Genomic DNA, 21629 nt, shown 5'->3' with positions numbered 1-21629 from the left:
AGTATTCTTTCCTGCATAATTATATCCCATACATTTTTATTCTTTTCTACTTCCTCCCTCCTTTTTTTTTTTTTTTTTTTTTAAATTTTATTTTAATATGACACTTGGATGAATACATTATTGAATAGGAAAAGCTTTAAGCTTGATGGGTGGCTTTCCCACTTTTATTTTTTTTTCCTACTCTTGTTTTCTGAAATATAAATATCGCTTGAAAAGCTTTATGTGATGAAATGAATTAAGTGTAATTTAACAGTGCGTGACTTATGGAGGAAAAGACATTTTTTTCCTTCTAGGGTTATCTGACAGGGATTGCAATCCAACACTGTCATTTGCTGAGACTTTTATTGTTACAGGATTACACTAGTAAGAGTTATTATAAAAATTTCTTTTTCAAGGTGCTTCTGTGTTTATGTGAACACAGCATTAGTTTCTAGATCCTGAATTCCTCTACAGTCACAGTATGAATTCTCTGAAAGAGCAAATGATGATAATGATTTTCCATTTTATAAAGTCTCTTTTTATTCTTTTCAATCATAAATTGCTCTGCACACCACACTGATTTACAAACCGTGGATCTGATCTTTCTGTTTTTGCAAAAAATATAGCTTTTGTTTTCTACTGCAATAGCTCTTCCATTTTTTTTTTTCTTGGTGAGTGATATTTTATCATATTTTCATACTATAGACCTTGAATAGTAACAAGTTTAAGGTTTGTGATGAGCAACAATCATTTGGAGGCTAACATACGACACGAGGCAAGAAGTTTTAGAATGGATTAAAAAAAAAATGGTAGATAAAACATATTCAAAGTCATATGGACAAACACACAAAGGACAGAAGATGTGAAGAAGAAGATGCATCAAATAATCACGCAGTTTGCTACTTTAATATTATCAGTGTGTAAGCTGCAGATACCTGTTCATATCATAAAAGCAGGTAAAGTGCATTGTTTGTTATATTTAGCTAAAAAACTGAAATCGATAAGCTAATGTTTTAGTACTATGTAAACATAATTGGTCTAAATAAGTCCAGAAGTTTATAGATATTTATAAGGTCTTTTCCAACCTTAATTATTATTTAGGTCTTAAAAATAAATAACAATAAATAATAAAATAGAATAGCTTAAAAATGCTAATAACTCAAAATTGAGAAAATATAAAAATGTAAATGGAAACTGTTGGTCATGGCCTCTGACTGACCACCTGAGGCAAGCAATGAGTCAGCTGCAGGAGCACAGGTGAACATAATTACCTGTGCTACTGGAAGGGGTGGAGCCTGGCCGCACCTTTCCTAGATCTCATTTAAGTGCTGACTGCTACCTGAGGTAGGTTCTCTCTCTGGAGATTGCTCCTTGTGGAGTTTATTATGAGTCTACAACATTGTTGGTGAGCAGTTTTTGTTTATTATCTTTCTGCTATGATAATCTTGCTTAGCCTAATCTCTGTATACCTGTTGACTGTATGCCAATGGGGAAGCAACAACAACAATGAAAAACATCATAATTTTGTCAGTTGCTGTCAATTTCAATCTTGCTTTGCATTTTTTCCTGTGTCTTGGTATCATCTGACAATACAGTAACTTTGTGAATTTCTAATACAAGTCATTCTTTCATTTAAGAAAACAGTAATTTGTTTGCTATTCTTGGTCTGTATGTGTTTTTAAGAATATATTTTTTTCCTGTAAACACTTCTTCTTCAAGAAGCAAAAATCATAAAATGTTTTAGATAGATGCTTGTTACTTGTCATGAAAGAGAAATAACCCATTGTCTGCTCTTGCTTTTCTGACTCAGAAATGAAACTGCATTAGTGGCACAAATTACTGTCAAATTGTTTGAAAATTGACAATGAATTGTTATATGGAATTCCAAATGGTACTTCAGGCAATACTGCTTTTCTCGTAGCATGGAGAAAGGAAAATGTATATTTGCACCTATCTAATTGTCCAGCTCACATGTTACATAACTGAACAAAAGCCACTGCATATAATTATGACTTGACTCTCAATGTTGAGTAACCAACGCACTTGACCATTTTATACGTCAAAAAGTTCTTTCATAAGGTCCTAAAATGTGCTTTGATACAGCTTTAAACTGAAAAGTCTTTTTGTGTCTGAGGTATTCTTACTGATATGAGATCTACTTAATTATATGCATAACATATAATGCATTCATTTCATGAAATTTTTTGTTATTAAACTATGAAAAGATGTGACGATGTTAAACACAGAGAAAAAAAAGAAAAAAATGCCTTAAATGTTGGATTTCAAGGGAAAAGGAAAAAAAGCAACAAAGCAAACAACCTCAAAAAAATTTGTGAGGTATCTTATGTTTTATTTAGAGATTAAATTTTGATTAAAATTGACTAATGTGAGTCATGTGCATAACAAACCATTTAATGAAATTATCAGTATAATTTGTAAATTTCTGATGTTCTGTATTGTGCTATGTAATGATGCATGTTGTCTCAGTTTCTTAGAAGTTATGAAATGTATGAATGTTACTTTAATGTTGCTATGTTTTTAAAGTTTCAGATATATATATTCCCTCTTTATATAGAGAGAGAAAAGCTGTAGAGAAAGCTTGGAGAAGCTGTAGAAAATTAACAATTTTAGGATTGCAGGTTTTCATAATGAGTACACTTTAATTATAAATGTAAAAGATTTTAAAAAATCTTTTAAAATAAAACACCTGGGTTGAGATGTGTTTAACTTGATATATAATCAGTCATGTATAATTAAACTGAACACTTTGAATATTTGAAGGTACATTATAGAATAAGTTTTGCTTCTTTACAGAAATTTTAAGTCAGCCTATCTTGTTTCTCATTAGGTCATTACCTATTTGCATCCAAAAAAGGCAGTCTTAGTTCTAATGGCTGAGGACAGGAGCAGAACTGAATCCTTGGACTTACTGCCTTTCTGGAGGTATATTTTAAAAGCATCCTCTATCCTTTTTGGTTTGATAGTCTTCTCAGTTTCAAAATGAATGTTGTGGGTTACTCTTATTCTATCACTGAATTTCACCTGTCAATACGGAAACACTTCTTAAATTTTTTTCTTCATCTTTTTTGTTGTTACTGTTTATGATCCTCATGATACAACTCAAACTGAAGCAAAACCCTACTTGTTTGACTAATTCAATCTTCTGTTTCTTTTCTTGTACCTGTCCATTTATCTATCAAATCTTCATGTTATTGTAACAATTTTTCTGAGTGCTAGGGTGTGACAAGTATTTGCTCAGGATTAGGAAGATAGCGAAAAATTACATTATTAATTATTCTTTCCAAATGGAAGAACTTCTGATGGGTAAGATTTTAGTCTTTCTAGAGGAAAGAAACATCTACAGCACTGACTGGAAGCTCTGCAAATTTAAATTTGCTTATAAATAGGACTTCATTCAAGGTAAAAATAATAGTGTAAATTATGCAGCCATCTAATTGGAGAACATCTCTGCCTCTTCAGTTCTTAGAAAAGGCAATGAATCAATTTCAGGATGAGTCAATATTCTTGTCTTTTCAACAAGTAGGTCCTGTTCATATTTCAGGTTTACTGAAGAATGTAATGATCATCTGATAGGGCAGGAACAAGAATGAATTGCTTCACTGTAATCTGAGGAGTTGTATCAGGTTTTGTTAGCTTTTTTCTTTACAATTGAGAATTAGAATTCTTCTGGTTTAAATTAAACATAGTGTAGGCAGAAGAAAAGGTAGAAAAACTGTCTTTTATTGATGGCATCTTGAAATAGAGCAATGCATTTATTGACCACTCTCTGCTGGGCCTCCAGCCTGTCAGTTGTGCTGCTGTATCCTAATGAAATACCACTGAAGCTGCAGTGGAGCATTACTGACCCTTTGCTGTTGAAACTTCAGAATTGCCTTTTTTTAAGTATATAAGATCATACCTGAACAGTGTGTAGTACTGCCTGCGACTATTTAATCTTCACACTATTCACAGTAACCTTACAGTCACCCTCAGTACCCAGAGTACTGTCAGTGTTGCAGCAGTATTAATAATTTACAAACACCTATAAAGAGTGTCATCTTTACTCCAGACTTTTGGTGGACTTGTAACATTTAGGGACTGGATGAGAGTCATTAAGAATACTTTACCATTTCTAACAGGTCTGTTTTGAGTTTTAGTAAACAGTGACTTATAATAAACATCTGCATTTGCTCTGCAAGTAAGAACATGTCAGTGATAAATGTTAGAGGAAAGAGATAATTTTATACCATATCCTTAGCATCTTTCACAAGATTTTGAACCTCAGTCATGAAGTCATCCCTGTGGAAAACAGCATACAATGAAGTACTTCTAAGGAATGCAGAGATCAACAGCTGGATTTTCAAATTAAGATTCCAGCATATACCCCAGGAGACTGTGGTCATTCAGTGAAAGAAGGAAGGAATTAAATAATAACAGCAATCATAACATTTGTAAAGAGTGAGGATGAATATGTTAAAAATATTTTCGTCAACCAGTGAAGTACGAGGAGTTTGAGCCAATTGTAAAGAAAGAAAATCACAAACAAGGGGAAAATTATCACATAGAGAAGAAATGACAAAGCAGAAGTTCTGACTACAGCATTGGTTTCTTCAGGTTGGGTTGTCACCTATCTGGAAAAGTTAATGCATGCCTACTTTAAATTAGTGTTAAATCCATTGATTTAATGACAGTGGAAGTAAAAATTTCATTGCTGAGCAAGTTTTAAAGCTTAGAGTAAATACTCTTCAATGACCCTTTTGTTTATCATGGAAAAAAAGTTTGCACATGAAAATGAAAAATACTTGGTAATACTTGGCTGGATGGTTCGCTTGTTCCTCTAAATCCCAAAATGTATGATCCGTTCACTTCCCACCACTGTCAAAGCTTTCATACCTTCTGTCTTCTATCTTAAGCAAGTGAGAATTTATTTCCCATTAGTGAAAATGAAATATTCATGCTCAGCACAACTATGTCTTTGAGAAACAGTTTTCTATGAGAGCATTTAAACACTGCTGTGAGGGTGAAAGAGTTGTAACACAGGGTTAAAAATCATGTATTTGAGCATACTTTGGGGGCATCCAATGAGGGCAGCTGTGAAAGTTGTGTTTGGAAATACTGTGTTAAATAGTTCATTGTCACTTCATTGGTTGACACATACTGAGAAACTATTTCATTCCTATTAAGCACAGCTATCAAAAAGTCCACTCTCACCCTATTTCAATTACTGGTTCTATTCCTGATTGAATCAAAATGCTGTTTTACTCAGAGCAAGAAAGAGATGGAAGAAAATCTAAGCTGAAACAATGCAACAGCCATGTGCAGGGGTGACTAACATACAGACTTAGCTGTGGAACTTCATGAGGCATCTTACAAGGGGACTGGGTTTTATACACTCTGCCATACCACCAACATCCACCTGTGGTGTCATGGTCCAATACAATAAAATAGGAGGTGTTACTTTCAGAGCAGCCCTTGTAATAAACACTAACTATTACATTTACCTACATCTAATGATGTAGGTGATAATCACAGAAAGTAGTCCTGCTCTATTCTCACATATTTCTGTTAGCACAGCAGCTAGAATATACAAGTCGATCTATAAACCTAATTTTCTGCAAAGAAATGTGGAAAACATCATGAAAATCATTCATTCATAGGTTATATATCCTAGTAATTTTAAATTGCATTTACTTCTATACAGGACATATCATGTGAACCTGAGCTTTCATTCCTGAACGACTTTACTGTCACTTGCTTCTGTATATGCAAGTGTAAAACTTTTGAAACAACTGGGCAGTATTTTGCCCAGGTAGAAAAAATTGTACAAGTTAAAAGAAACAAACAAAACAAATAACCAAATAACAGAGCCCAAGTATCTATTTTAAGCCTTCTCTTCTTTTTTGTCCCTTAAACATGAGTCACTCTTGGCAGGAACAGCCAGACCTTCACGTGCGCACAAATGGTATTCTGTTTTGATTGGCTATGCTTCACTAAATGATTTATATACTAACAAAGAAGTCAATGACAGCCTGATTTGGGATCTGTTGCCCTGGACAGAATCCACTGTAGAATTTGGTCAATGATGATTCTTGATTTTTCAAGGTTCACAATGGCAGCATTGGTAGAGTGCTAAATAAAAACTTATTTCTGTCTTTTGAATTGCTGCCTTGAAGTCCTCATGATTATATTTTGCTGTTGATCTCTAAATGTAGCAGACTAAGACAGAAATGAGGAAAAATCTATGTCAAATAAACTGAAAAATCTTTTTATTCACTTGCTAAATTCTTAAAGAAAGAGATTCACCATTGTTCTACAAACCACCAGAAGACCAATGTGTTATTTACATCACAATTTAATTGTAAATTAAGGGTATAAGTGAATTATAATGAGTAGTTCATAGGTTTTATGCTTTGTATCTATGGAGACATGAATCTTGTATTCAAATAGATGGTTGGTTCTCCAGAAGAAGACTACGTATGACAGAACCACATGAAAAAAAATCAGAGGACTTTTTGTATTTTTTATTTTCTGTTGAACAAGAGACATTATATTATTGAAAAGTAAAAGTTTACATAGTATCTTTGATATCAACTGTAATTCATTATTTTTTATTAGTGGCTGACCTGAATCTTGAACAGCCTTTGTTCAGATCTCCTTTGAATGAGTTATTTTGGCAATATGTCATATGTGTTGATGCTCAAAAAGAAAGAACACAAGGAATATATGGTAACTTAGTAGTGACAACATGAAAAATTTAAATCTACAACTATATTTCATGGCATGAAGTGCTGTGGCACCTACTTTGTAGGTACTTTATTGCATCGATGTATTCATGATACTGAAGATGTGTTAAAGTAGATATCTAAGCATAATCATCACCAAAATTGTAGGAGGAAATGCTCCGAAAACCTTGTCTTTTTCTGGCATATAGAATCTAATTATGGTTTGTAAATCAGTTACTAACACTACTAACTTTGTATTAAAATGACTTCTTTGTTTTAAGGAAGGCAGCAGGAGCTGTATAGGTGGAATACTCATGAGTAGGCCAGAAAAACCTATATTTTCAGCTCTCTTAATGATAGTAATTCACCTTCCAGCTTTCAATAGTTGGCTGTAAGGAAAGTTATAAGGAAATCTTAAGAAGAAGCTGTTACTGAAAATGAAAATGCAATGTGGATGTATTCTATTATGTATCTATTACTGTAATAGCAAAAACCCTTGGGTAAGGGAGTTACAGATTCCCAAGCACCTAATGCAAAAGAGTAAACAATTAGATTGAAACTTGAGTTTCTTTTTTATTCCAAGAGACCATGAATCCTGAAAGCACAGAATGAGAATTCTTCAGTGGAGCCATTCATAATTAATGATCTATTGAATAGCATCAATTTATTTAAGTATTATAGCAGCAAACACATTCTGCTTCTGAGCACTCTGGAAACTAGCAAGCATTGGAGCAATCACTTGAGCTCTATGAGTCGGTGATGTTCAACAGGCAAAACAATGGAATACAGATCTCCTGTGTCCTGAGAGAATCCTCTTCCTAAGCTAGATTTCATACTTTTTGTAAAAAAAGACCAGAGATGGTGCACCAAAGTGCAACTAGTATGTTTATTTTCTTGGTGTTCTAGAGCTTCAACTGTTTGTGTGGTCTCCTTACTGATATAAATTCTGAGTCTCCTCGATACATGGGTAGTTCCTTTGGTGAGAGATATGGAAGATTTGATGTGCACTTAGGTGCCTTGAAGAACAGATGTAGGATTCAAAATTTAATGCAAATCCAAAGAACATATACAAGGTAGATAAAACTTGTTTTCACTACTTAACTCAAAATTAAGTGCGTAGATATGTGTTCCTTCTGTGAATTGAATTGGTGGAACTGAAAATATTTGTAAGAGCTAACTCTAGAGAACAAAAAGGCTAATGAAAAAGGTTAATTAAAAATAGGTGGAAAGTTAGAATGTTAGCTAAGTGATTTTAGTGTTGGAAATGAAAGATCGTTTTACACCATCCAAGGTAATGCTTTACTGATATCCAAATGCTAATGCAGATTTGACCCACTAAGTTCAAGGGATGGAGCTCTGTGTTAGACCCTCCTTGGTTTTGGAGGAAATAGTCATTTTCTGAGTTGATACCTTTTATATCTTCAACAGGCATACATTAAGAGACCATAAAAGACCATTCAGAAATCCATGGCTGCTGAGGAAGAAAGATGCTACTTAACTTGCTTTCAGTAACAATTTTCTGACATCAGGGAACAATAAATAAGCTAATTCTGTTATTTGTACATCCCGTAATATGCAATAAGATAGCAAAGAGGTCCATATGCTGTCTCAGTACTGTAGTTTCAGTAAGTAATTGATACATGAAAGCTTCTGTTTTTCAGATAGAAGTCATTTCCCATTTCCCATATCAATTGTTTTATAGTTTTTATAGGGATACTGAATTGTTCATTGTCATTGACAACAAAGATGTGTTCAAAATTGTACAGGAATATCAAGATATATATATTGCAATGTATCTTTTGCAAATGAAAAAAATGTATCTGCACATACCTTCTCAGCATGGATTAAAAGAGCTCTGTGAGAAGTCCCTGGAAACTTAGTTAAACCAATATGAACTGAAGCTAATATTTTTCAGAGCACCACTTAATTAGTTCACCTGACTTTGCAACTCACATTGATTCAAAAATGTCAGCAGATCTGCCATGCATACCTCACTGGGGCTGGCTGTTCTGGATTAGCCATCTGTAGAAGCTTCGAGACTGGTCAGCACACTGCAAAAAGGCGTAGCTTTGGTGTTCCAGGTAACTAGGATAGCCCAACAAGATGTCAAAGCAGAATGACTTCCTAGGAATTAGAAAATCTTGCACACTCAAATCAACACCCCAAACAAATAAAAAAAAGGTATGCAGGGACAAGAGATTTGCCAAATGTCAGTCTGCCAGCCCAAGCTAAAGGCCTTAGTAGTATCCCAGTAAAGCAGTGTTTGCTTTGTAGAACAGATGCCTTATATCTTAGACAGCTTCTGGTATTATCTACTGCTCTTTACAAAGCAGAAATGCTGCCAAACTTACTAATCAAGCTCTAGATTAAGTTATCTGATGAAAATAACTGAGATTTCAGAAAAATGTAAAATTACCCTTCTCATTATTATTCATATCTCCTCCTCACAGAGACTTTGCACCTTCAGGAAGTGTAGCTATTTGTATCTACTATAAAAATCTTCATTTTCTGTCTCCAGGATGGAGCGCTGTGACATTTCAATGTGTAATTTGGCTATTTTCGTTGATATTAATGACATGATCCTAAAAATCAATCTGTTAATTAAACTAGAATGAATACAGTTTTTACCTACTTCTATTTCAAACAGTAGAGCATTTATTTTTTTTTTTTTAATTTCTGATTCCCCCATTGAGGAAAGGTTTTCTTTGCCACTGTTAGGTTTTCCACTTCATCCTGTTAGTATTTCTTGATCCACATATTGTTTTGTGAGTAGCTCAGAAGACTCGAATATTGAAATAAACTTTGAAATAGTCTGGTAAATGTAGGAGGAAAGCACAAAAAAAGGGATGGCATTGCCTGCATGAGAAGCATTTTGTAGTAAATCATTTTTATAACTTTTTATTCCAGTCAGCTCAATATTGTAGCTGAGCCACTGCTGAAATGACAAAAGCTCAATCATAAATTTGCAAGAGAAGTTCAATGCTTCCAGGTTGAAGACTACTGCAACATCTGTTTGTCTTGATCTGAGACTGAAGAAGGTAGCAGAATTCCAAGCATAAATAGCAAGAATGCTCTGGGTCTTAAATCACTTTTTTATTTCCTCTAGTAAAGGGAAACAGAAAGGGCTACAGAAACTCAGCTATTCTTACCCCCAATAAAAATTTGAAATTTTAAGTGTATGAAGCAGCACTCTTTTAGTAAAATAATCAGTCCATTTACACAATTTTTTTTTACCTTAGTCATAATCCAAAAGGATAGACTTTCAGTCAAATGTTTTTGACTGCACCACCCACAAGAAAAATTAAGGAAGAAATTTCAACAATTTAGATAGTGGCTTTGTTGAATTAATGGCCTGTCAGTTAGTTAGAAAGCTTCAGGCTTTGTGCTTTGCTCTAAATGTTACCATTTGGATTCTTCCTTTCTCTTTTCTTCTGCTCTCCTTTTAATAACAAATTAATAATAAATTAACAAATTAATAAAAAGGTTTTGATCAAGTTGTAGTATTATTTGTGTTTAGATGCAACCTCTGCATCCTGCAACTCCCCTCAATGTTAAGGATTATATAAACAAGCAGCAGATTAAACCATTATTGCTTCAGAAAGCTTACAATCCCTGTCAGCCAGGTAGTGACAAGCAGAAGAAAAAGACAAGTTATGAGTGTAGTAGCAGTCTCTGGTGATGGTGGTGTTTAGGTTTGGGGTTTTTTTTTTCTTTTTCTTTTCAACCTAGATAGAAGTGAAATGAGGGTCTGACAGCAGACAACTGCTTTCAAAGGTTTAGTAATTTTTATGGGGGGATAATTTTTAAGCTTTAAGTGGAAAAAATTTTGGAGATCTTTTAGTAAGCACTAGAATTCTCCTACAAGATAACTTAAAGTCATTTCTGTATTTTCAAAAATTAACAGTTATCTCCAATATCATACATAGCTAGACTCTATTTCTTTAGCTGATCATCATGTTATCATCTTTTGCTTGGTTTGTTGATTTTTTTTTTTTAAATACATCTTGGCCTAAACTGTGCATTAGAACAGCTAAAGGAATAACTGTTTTCCATCTTATATCAGACTTTATTTGACTTGAGGGCAAACTGAATCTTTAGTGTTTCTAAAGTGTTTAGGAAATCTTTCGGGGTGCAATATCTTATGTTGATGTAAAATAGAGTGAGACACTGAACATGTGCCTTGTAAGGTCAAAGACAACACTTTAGAAATTGAACAGAAAAAGTAGTAGTTTTCAGTAGAAACTCATTGGGAGTTTCTAACTGAACTCTAGAGATATGTGACATGAAAGCAGAAACAGTTAATAAAATTGAGTACAGTATTTCTGTAATGCTGTTTGCTACATCTCTCTGTTGGTTCCTAATTCAATATAAATATTTCATGCAGTTAAATGGAAACCTGTTCACTGAGCTGCCTGAGTTACTCTCCTTACTGAGTTTTTTCATGTTTGTTTCATGCTTTTAATTTTAGAAAGGAGTGGAGAAAAACTTAGGTATCAGTGAGATGCCCTAGCGATATGGAAAAAAATGGTGGATTCCACATTTAGTATTTAGGACTGAGAGTTTTTTTAAAAGCAATACAAATTCAGAGCCACAGTATTAGCCAAAATGCACTTTATATAAATTTATTCATACTTGTTTTTTAAATAAGAATATTTCAAGTGTATTCAACCAGAAAACTTGTGAGTAAAGTATCTGTGTAGACAACTCAGAAGTTGTAGAATGTAACTTGCAAGGGACTGAAATTCATGTAAACCTTAGCAAAATTTTAAAACTTGTATAGGTTGCTCATCTTGTATGTAGCTATCATCAAAAGGGGAGTAGTGGATTCGTTTCTTATTTCTAACCTGAAAATATCAGGGATGTGATTGTACGAAAGGACCTGTAGAAGTCCAGGTAGATGACATCAGTTGCTCTTCCTTTGTCTCTGATTTCATCACTTCATCATAGAATGCCACCAGATTGGTCAGGCACAACTGGTGCAGACATGCTGGCTGTCACAGATCACTTCATTTAGCATGTGCCTTAAAATGTCTTTCAGGAGAATCTGTTCTATGATCTTCCCCAGGAAAGACATGAAGCTCACTAGCCTGTAGTCTTCTCTCCTTATTTTGGTTGGCTTTGTCAGAGTATATTCTTGAGATATGAGTACAAAAGGAAATGCAGGATTACTGCATGCTTTTTAAGCATAAGTGCATCCTCTCAAAGAGCTGATTTTGCTATTTTCAAATGTGAAAGGACTGAGAGAATGCCTCCTGGCAAACAGAGGTATTTGCAGCTTGAGTTGGATTAGGTCCAACCTGTCCCTACTTTTTTTTTTTATAGCTCTGGTGAGAAAATATTCCTTATATGGAAGCCTCTGAAAAAATGCCAAAAGGATTCAGTTGTTCTCTTAAATAGAAGAGACTACCCAAGAAGCTGATTTCCATTAACTTTTGTAACCTCCAACTTGAAGTATGATAAATGTGTGTGTATGCATATATATAGGTCACTCTGAAAGCAATGCCTCCTATTTATTTTCATGGAAACTACAACTGATACAAAGAGTATAATAACAGTGTTTAATAGAGCAAATTCTCAGCTACAAACGTTTTTTCAGCATAGGCAAGAACTTCCTTAATCCTGAAAAAAAAAGAATAGAAATTTGGTTTAAACCAATATCATTCTTATATAGAATAGTTACATAGTTATATAGAATAGTTACAATCGTAGCTGTCATTTCCAAATAACTTAGTTACCACGTGCATTAATGAAAATTTCAGAAGCATCTTGATTTGGAGAGAAAGAGAGAAAGAATATAAATGGGTCTGTGTGAAAGATGCTATCTGTTACTTTGTGTGTTGTTTTAAGGCTGGCTGAACATTAGCTGCAACCAATTAGATTCGTCAAAAATTAAAGACTGTGCTCGTAAGATAGGATGATTTGCCCCCTACTCTTTTCATGGTAGTAAGAAAATTTTGTGAAAATGAATCAACACCAGAGCAGAATCTAAACGTAAATTGAAAGAGCTCAAAATCCATGTGGAAAAAAATGTCCTAAATAGCTTGCTTGTACTCAGCAAATTAAAAAGTAATTGTCTAATAGCTCTCAAAATATACTTGCTAATGGGAGGTCATGACTGATAGAGGTGTTTCTATTTAGATTCCTCGGAGGTATCTTTTCAGCTTTACAGTACTTTTTTTTTTCTTATAAAATACAAATAGAAAATATAAAATCACTCCAAAAAGGGACTTAAATATTTGGATTACATACTAACAGATTGAAACCATCACTTTTAAGATAAAATTATTAGTTATTCTCATTTTTTTGAGAATATAATCTTAGTGGAAATGAATAGCATTTGTCCATATGTAAGGTCTAATTCAGTCCTTGTGGTTTCTCCATAGGTAAATATAGAGAGAGTGGGGGGGGAAAAAAAAAAATACTGCAACTGAAATAAAATAGAAGGATTTCATATGAGAATTCTGTTATCTTGAGAGTAATTCTGAAGTCATAGATTTTCATCAAATTCCAATTTGTTTCAAAATACCAGTAAAATTAATACAGAGTTTTTATTCAGTTCTAGAAAGGAGTATGACATATAGAAATATCTTGATAGTAAAGCCAAATCCATGCAGGACTGTTCCATGTTTTAGTCTTTCTTTCAGTTATTAATGGACTCGTTGATGCTTCATAATTTCTAATTAATATATCTGCATTTTATGGTTGCTTGACACCCTTAACTCTTGAGGATTCCAGAGAAAATATGCAGGGTTGCTTGTTTGGTTGGTTGGTTTTCTTTTTTTTTTTTTTTTCCAGTGAGGCACTGCACTCAAATGTAGTAAGAAAACTTAAACAGTTCTACAATTTATTCAGAATTTAGCACATTGATAATTGACTATCTCACTGGCGTCTAGCAATTTTTATTATTCTTTCTTACCAAACACATCATGAATTATTAAACTAATACATCAAAATGCACTTTATTATTCCAATTACCTCCAAAAGTAATATTTCACATTCAGATTTTAAATAATTTAATTATACCTATTTTTAAAATAAACAGAGGCTGTGCAGGAATATCTGCCTTTCTCACATTTACAGTTTATCCATTCAGAATCAATGGTGCATTGCTAATATACAACTGTAGGCTGTGGGAACCAACTAAGAAATTCCTATTGCACTGAGACATTTTCACAAGATCTACTGCAAAATTCCCTGTGTATGTATGTATTGAAAAATTGTGGTCATCAATAATGATGTACCTTTGTGCTTCTAACTGCAGTAAAAAGAATCACCTATCGAGTTCAGCAGAGGTCAGACTGAATATATTTATATTTTTTGGCCAGTGCACAAACTTCTTCCAAATTAGGCAGCGTATTATTTGAATAAAACTTGGCATTTTCAATTCTACTCATGCATGGTGATAATAAAATCTGGGGCTTTTTTTTGATTGCTATTGGCTTCTACCTTCATGCATTTCTTCTTCCACCAGACAAAATGTCAAGTGTTTGATCGAGAACAGATACCTATTTTTCACAGGAAAGAAAAGAATGAATGCTGGAGGACGAGTTAGATGGTTTCAGCCATGTCAAAAACATCAAGAAGCTCATTAATCGAGCACTTTCTGATAGAAAAGAAATGGAAAAGCTTTTTGCTTTTCTTTTTTTCTTCAAATAACATGTATTTATTTGGAACAATTTTGAAAAGCCTAGGGGAAAGCAGCTCTACTTTTAGCTGGAATATTGCTCTGCCTGAGCAAGTAGAAACAAGTGTCTGCCTTTGATAACTGTTCAGACATTAGATTCTGAATATTAAAGAGGGTTGGCAGCTACAGTATAAACTGGGGCGCTTGCCATTTCTGGACAAACTATGTCATTCTTACTGGAAAGTCAGCTAGTAAATACTCCAGCATTTTTTTCTGCCATGTTTCATCTTTGCCAAAATTGAAAATGAAGAATAAATGAACTGAATTGGGAATTCGTTAAACTACTTATTTTCAGGAGATGAGTTTCAAGATTTTCTTTAAATGTGGTGTTATTTAGTAGAATACCAGAGCTCAAAGGGAACCTGATTTATCCGTGGTGCACTGCAAAGACAATAAAATGTTAGATAAATCATAGGTAAGAGACAAAACTAAAGCCTCGTCCGGTCATTATAAAGCTTCCAAGTACTTGGACAACCAGAATGATAAATCAGCCCACAGTATCTCCTGTCAGTCTAAATCAAACCACCTGCTGATCTGTATACAAATATAATATACTGTTTCTATAACTTCTGTTAGGATAGACGGCATTTTATTCCTGAGAAAGCTGTTTGCTCATCACTGCTTGTGTTAAAAAGGGCACAACTTAATCCTCAGAGAAACTGTGGCTGTTTGAATGCACTGTCTCAGTTCTGTGGATTAAAGTTTTTATGGGAATGGCAAATACTTGCAGCACCTAGGCCAGAAGCCTGAGCTGTTTCTTGCTGGTGTCAGATTAAAAAAAAAAAAAAAATACAGTAGACTTTGGTACTTGACGAAATTAGGCTGGTATTTTGAAAAAGTTGGCAGCACTTCCTAGCAGTCTATCTCCATTACAAAAATATCCCTTTGCTTAATTTCTCATCTTATTTCCAGACCCACAAAGCAGCAGTAAAAGCCAGCCTTAGGTGGAATATAGAATATAATACACCTTTGGAAAGTCGAACACCTTTGTATCTGATAATTTTTATGACGTTTGGTGTTGTGCTTTTTGTCTGTAGTGGTTTAGTTTCATGTCTCTAGTATGAGGAACCCATTTTGGCACAAATAGTATTGGAAGAGCAGCAAATGACCAATCCGTGTGAAATACCCTGACATCTTCTAGTTTAGTATGAATTATGTGTGAAATCCACCTATGCCATGAACACTTTTTTAATACAATTTATTTGATACTGGAGAAAATGTTTTATAATATTTCTTTTGTCATTTAAAAATTACAATGAATGTGTTTAACAGAGTTATTGGAAAATATTTAATTTTAGTTTGATATTTTAGTCATTCTGATCGTGCTTGCTTTCTGTCACAGCAAATCTGATGGGTCAAAATTTCACCAAGTGAACAATCCTATTTCAAGGCTCATGAGTAACTTAAAGTAATTTCATTCTTACTATCACCTCCCTTCCTTTATTTAACTTTTGTTCCTGTCTCCTTGTTGCGCTGTGAAATTTTAATGACTGTATTCAGATCAATTTACACTTCTATAGGTAGGCTCTCAAAGTGCTGATCAAACATTAATAAAGCTTCACAGTAGAACTGCTCAGGAATGTTTTGATCACTTTTTTTTTTTTTTTTTTTTAATGGAACACACAGATTCATCAAAGCCAAGAATCTGTTTTGATAAATTTTCCATTTAGAAAACATTCTGACAGAGTTCTGAAGCAAAGTGCATGTTTAAACTTTTTGAAATGCAACAATTCAGTGCATATTTATTTCATTTGGATGATAATAATAAAAATGTGAACCCAACTTAAGGATTTCAAAATAATAAAATGAAAAACTTAGATTGATATTTGAATAGACCAAACATTTAGTAAGGAAATACTTCCAAAATTTCAGTTCAATATCCTATTTTAGGTCAAGGAAAGAACTGTAAAAAGAATAAGCTCATCAGGGAAACTGAGGCACATGAATAAATCTGTGAATACAGTATTATACTATACTGAGTTCTAACAACAATAGCAAGAATGGATACAGTTTAAATAATCTCGTGTAAATAATGTTCATCTAGTAAAATCTTAGGTTATTTGCAGATACCATTGTCCTTATGTGTATTCACAGGAAAGCTCAATGATGGAGAATAAACAAAGTCAGTCTTGAGAGAAGCAATTAGTTTTCTGTTTTCTTCCTGCTGTACTAACCTATAGGTTACATTGTCTCCCACTAATAATTGTTTTCCATTAATTTTAGGATAAGAATGTGGGAATCATTATTTTCCATTGACTAATTTAAGATTCAGGGAGGTTTGATTTCAACGAATTGACTTGCTAACTTTGTAGATTCTTTTTCCTTTTTTTTTTTTCTCACTAATTCACATGTATTAACACTAAGTGTTTGTATACACTACTGTACAACATGCTAATGTACCATTTTAGAAACAGTATATATGAGCACAAGCATATTTAACGTGTGCATTCATAATAACACAATATATAAACCATATGACATACACTGAGGAATTTCAAGTAGTAATCAAAAAAGAAAAAATACAAGTTTTGAGCTTGTTTTTGTCAGGGTTTTGGTTTGAAATTGATTTAATCTGCTAAGGTTTATAGACAGATGACATAAATGCTAAATGCTGAGGAAGGAGACAATTAGTCCCAAAGCTGTTTCCTAAGCCCTGGAAAGGAAGCTGCATTCTGCAGGGTCCTGGAGTTTACATGGAGGTGCTGAAGGCTCTCAGCTCTCAACTGGAAGATGCAGATGATCTGTGCTTCATAGCAGCACTCAGCATTTTCCAGGATGAAGCCCATCAAGATCAGTAAATACACTGATACAAGAGCAGTCTGATCCAAGGTTTTAATTTCATTTCTGCTCCTCAGAATCAGGAAGTTCATCAGTAAGATCCGCTGTCATTTGGCACAATAGGATTATAAGGCCAGCAATTAGATGTTGTCATGAAGACAATATACTTATCACTGACATTTCTTATTCATTTCTCATTTAGAAATTACTTTTGGTTTTTAGTTGATTTTTTTTTTTTTTCTCAGTAATTAAGTGCATAGGCTTTAAATATTTGGGCTTAGGTGCGTCAGTGCTATAGTAATAAACTTAATTCAGCTGGTACCCCTGTGTGGAGCCAAATTTATTGTGAAGAACAGAGGAGATATACTGTTGAAGTAGATAGCGAAATCCTATAGCTGTATCTGTGGGTGTTTTTTGTTGTTGTTATTTGTTTTCCCTTGTAATTTGTCTCATTTATATGCTTGTTTGTTTTGGTTGGATGGTTGACTTCAGCTTGTTTGTTTGATTTCCTTCTGAATATTTTATTCGTTTGAGGTGAGGCACACTGATGGTCTTTGCTGATTACATCACTGACAGTGACTTTGTTGGTTCTGTTAACCACAGACTTTTTCCCAAGCTAGTCAATGTTTCTTTTTTTTTTCTTCTTTTTTCTTCTTTTTAAACATTCATTCTTTGTGTTGTAATAACAAAACCAAGGTAATATTCAAAGGACAGATCATCAGCAGATAGGCTATTACCTAAGGAATACAATTGTCTCATTTCTTATTAAAGCAATGTTACTTTTGAACAAATATTTCAACAGAGAGGATGTGCAAAATAAAGTTTTTGGGCTCCCATGGCTGACAAATTTATCTAGAAGGTGGGGAAGGCTATGACTTCTAATAACTATTTCACAAGTTCTGTATATTTTCAATTTTATGTGGATGTGAAATACAGAATCAAACCTAGAAATGACAATTAAAAATTAGTACTTGATGTTTTGCTTCTACTCTTCTTTCAGTCTATGCTGTGCACTCAAAATATCAAGAAATATTCTAACATATCTTTGAATGGTTTTGGCTTTGGAAGAGAGTGGTTTAGGGAGGGATGTCAGATTACTTTTGGCTTTCAAGGTGGTCACTGCTCAGTTTTCACTCAGCTTGCTCTGAATCTATCTCCTTTCAGAATCTCTTGTTGTTGTCTTAAGATGTCCTGCATAATGTATGGAGAAGTACAACCCTAACACTGCTATATAACTTTCTGTGCTCTACTTCAGAGAAACAAGAGTAATGTGGGAGGGAGTGAGAAGTCCTCAAAAACTAGCAGGATCTACCTTTACCTTTGTGAGGTCTTTATATCTTGCCTAAAGACAAGATACAGCAACAAAATCTGTGCCATGCTGAAAACTGAACTCCCTTTCAGATTAGTTTTTTTCTGAAGCACATCTCATCTCCTTCAACAAAGTACTGACCTAGTCTAATTACATTTATGAAATCTGATGAGACCAAAGTAAGTTAATAAGCTTAGGCTAATTTACTTTTTACTGATGGGCAACAGTTAACATGTGATTTTGCAATATCAAATTTTGCACTGAAACATGTAAGAGTACTTGCTGACAGAAATATTCCAACATACAGAAAAGCAAATATTTCAATAGCCCATCTGTATGCCTGGCTTCACTGGGCTTTCCTAGCAACACCAGAATTCTAGAAAGGTTACCGTATGCCCCTGATGTATTTATAACTTTAGAAATCTCTGAGTTTCTACTATCTAATAATGTTGCATATTATGAATGGCAAACTTACAGTTTTCAAAGTTTGCAACCAACTAGATGATCATTGTGGTCTTTTCAACCCAGGCCATTCTACGATTCTATGATAACTGAAAAACTTGCTGCATAGAAACTGAAGGGTGAAAAAAAATAATGTACTAAAGTCTATCTACATATCATTTTTTGTCATTTATTGAGAATGCAATTAGTCTAGTGTCATCCAAACTGGAAAAAAAAAAAATTTCCTTGTATCTGGTTATTGGCATATAGAAAGTGGAAAGTAGAACTGGACTTCTGCAGTTTTTCTATTTGTTTTGCTGGTATGTTATTTTGTTTTATTTTTTAATAGAACTCTGCAAGTACTGTGTTTATGAGACACTTTAAGATTCTCCAGTTCAATATTTTATATTTACTGTGTTCTAGACTCAGGAGATTCCAGAGCTGTGAAGAGCAGCTAAATCCTTCATTAAAAATAAAAAGCAAAACAATTTCTGGCTTTTCTTCTTCTGCACTTTCTATGGAATTCTTATGGCAGTTTGCTAGAATGTGATTTGGTTTTATGACTTTTTAAAAAGTTACAACTTAACATTTTAATGTTAATTTAATGTTAATGTTTAACATCTTTAATGCCAGGATTAGTTTTATACTTGCAAGGGGAATACATTTGGGAGATTTTGTGGTCTACAGCTGAAATAGAAACCTTGTTGTCCAGGTCTGTTTGCAAAGTAGAGAAAAGGCAACCTGAAATAACTGCAGTCTTTTGAAAACTTAAAGATTAAAAAGGAAATTAATTATAGAAAGACCCTTATACATCCTATAGCTCTGTAGTTCCAAAGGATAATTTCTGTTTTAGATAGAGCTGTTTATGAACTCAGTTACTAGCTCTTAGTTTCTCCAGATACTTTCTCGAGATGTTAAAACAACCAGTTTATGTGGCTTTTTCCAAAAATCTCCATGGAATTAAGAAGTTTAATCAACTCATCATTGATCAGTTTTTGAGAAGAAAAGAACAGGATCAATCCTATTAATCTATTTTTGGTCAGTGTTGCCAGTTGAAAGTATAGTAAACAGGCAAGAGGTATACCCACCTCCCCATGCTTTAACTGTAAGTTAAGTAACAGCTATAATATTTTTGACACAAGTGTTTCCAGTTTCAAGCCACTAAGATTTTTCTAAGCGGTTATGTTACAGTTCATGAATCTGAAAAAATATATAAATTTATGCAGCTTGCAATATAACGTACAAATGATCTACAAAGATAATTTTCTGATGCCTCATGCATAAATAAATCTCAATGAATTTAGGTTCATGGTCACTAGTTGCTAAAACTTTGTTTCCTTATGCCAAAAAAAAAAAAAGTGTGTGTGTTTTCTCTGGATTTCTTTTTAGACTAGACAGGAATAGTATTACTAAAGAATACAGTTGCAGGACATGTAGTCTCATATATATTAAAATTTGGTAAACCAACTATGGTAACAATAGACAAATCATAATCTTTTTCTGTACATTTAGATGTTGATTATTCAAAGATGTATGAAAAATTTGGGGATTGTAACACTGCACAACTAAATAGAGCATTATGCAGCAATGCTCTTGAACCTGGAATTGTCGGTAGACAACGTACTGTTTGAAAGAAAGTTTAAAATGAAACTAAGTAATTACAAAAAGATGTAAACAAGCATACTCTAAGTTCTTTGAATAGTAGAAAAAGGTCAAAGGGAAAATACAGTATGATGTGTGACTGTTTTCAGCAGCAAGATAATGAGTGTGCAGGATGACTAACTGTGAAAGAAGATTGATGTGATATTATTCTTTTCTCCTAGAAGATGACTGCTAAATGAGAACACACCCAGAATAGAATTGAAATAATCTGCAAAAAGATCAAGGAACAAAAGAAAAGAATTGAGTCTTCATGTAAAATCTTAATAGGAGAAGTCAGTATATTAAATGACACAAAGTAAAATACCAGCAAGCCAGTGCAAAACCTGAGTAAAATATATTTCTGATCCCATGAGCTAATTCAGAGACCAACAGAAAGACTAGTTATGAACTAGTATTATAAATGAGTTTCCTTGAGAAAATAGAGCATGCAAAGTACTTGCCATTACAAGGCATTGGACAACATCCTACATGGTCTGAACTATTTGGAGTAATATTAATGAACAGCTTGAGTAACTGAAAAATTACAAATATTTCTAACGGAACGTCTTCAAAAAGTTTGTTAGTCTACCTGTTGGATTAAATATAAGATCATGTTGAATGCACGTTGACTGCCTGTGAGTATGGCATGTAATATACTGAGTTTCCTCTGCCTTCCTTCTTCACTAATTCTTTGTCCTTTGTAGTGCATTTAAAAATCTGTTTAAGCACATGAAATTTCTATTCTCATTATTAAAATTCTTTCCAAAACTCACTTTTTCTTCAGTATGGTGAATGTAATCTTAATATCTTCTCTGCCACATTATTTTGACAGAAAAGGAAAAAGATAAATTAAAGAAGCATAAAACAATTCCAAATATTCACTTCCTTTCCTGCTTTAGAAAGGCTGTCTTTACACTTGTGCTTCTTCAGATAATGCTGATATTGGCATTATTTAAAAAAAAAAAAAAAAAAAAAAAAAAAAAAAAAAGAAAAAAGGAAAAGATAAGAATTTTAAGTTGATGACTCAGAGGTAAAATTTGCACTTTGTTGCTTTCACAATTATTTTCTTCTCAGT

At 33.5% G+C, this 21629-nt stretch overlaps 1 long non-coding RNA gene across 1 annotated transcript; it reads left to right on the top strand.

Moving 5' to 3' along the window:
* Positions 1-1342: 1342 nt before the first annotated feature.
* Positions 1343-21274, top strand: LOC149917794 (uncharacterized). Its single transcript, XR_016467250.1, has 3 exons — positions 1343-1384; positions 2828-2922; positions 20737-21274. It is a non-coding gene; the product is annotated as an uncharacterized LOC149917794 (long non-coding RNA).
* Positions 21275-21629: the final 355 nt, after the last annotated feature.

Source organism: Phasianus colchicus, chromosome 5 (genome assembly GCF_987193195.1).
Source record: "Phasianus colchicus chromosome 5, bPhaCol1.hap1.1, whole genome shotgun sequence".
Taxonomy (NCBI): Eukaryota; Metazoa; Chordata; class Aves; order Galliformes; family Phasianidae; genus Phasianus; species Phasianus colchicus.
This window is presented reverse-complemented; position numbering and strand designations above follow the sequence as displayed.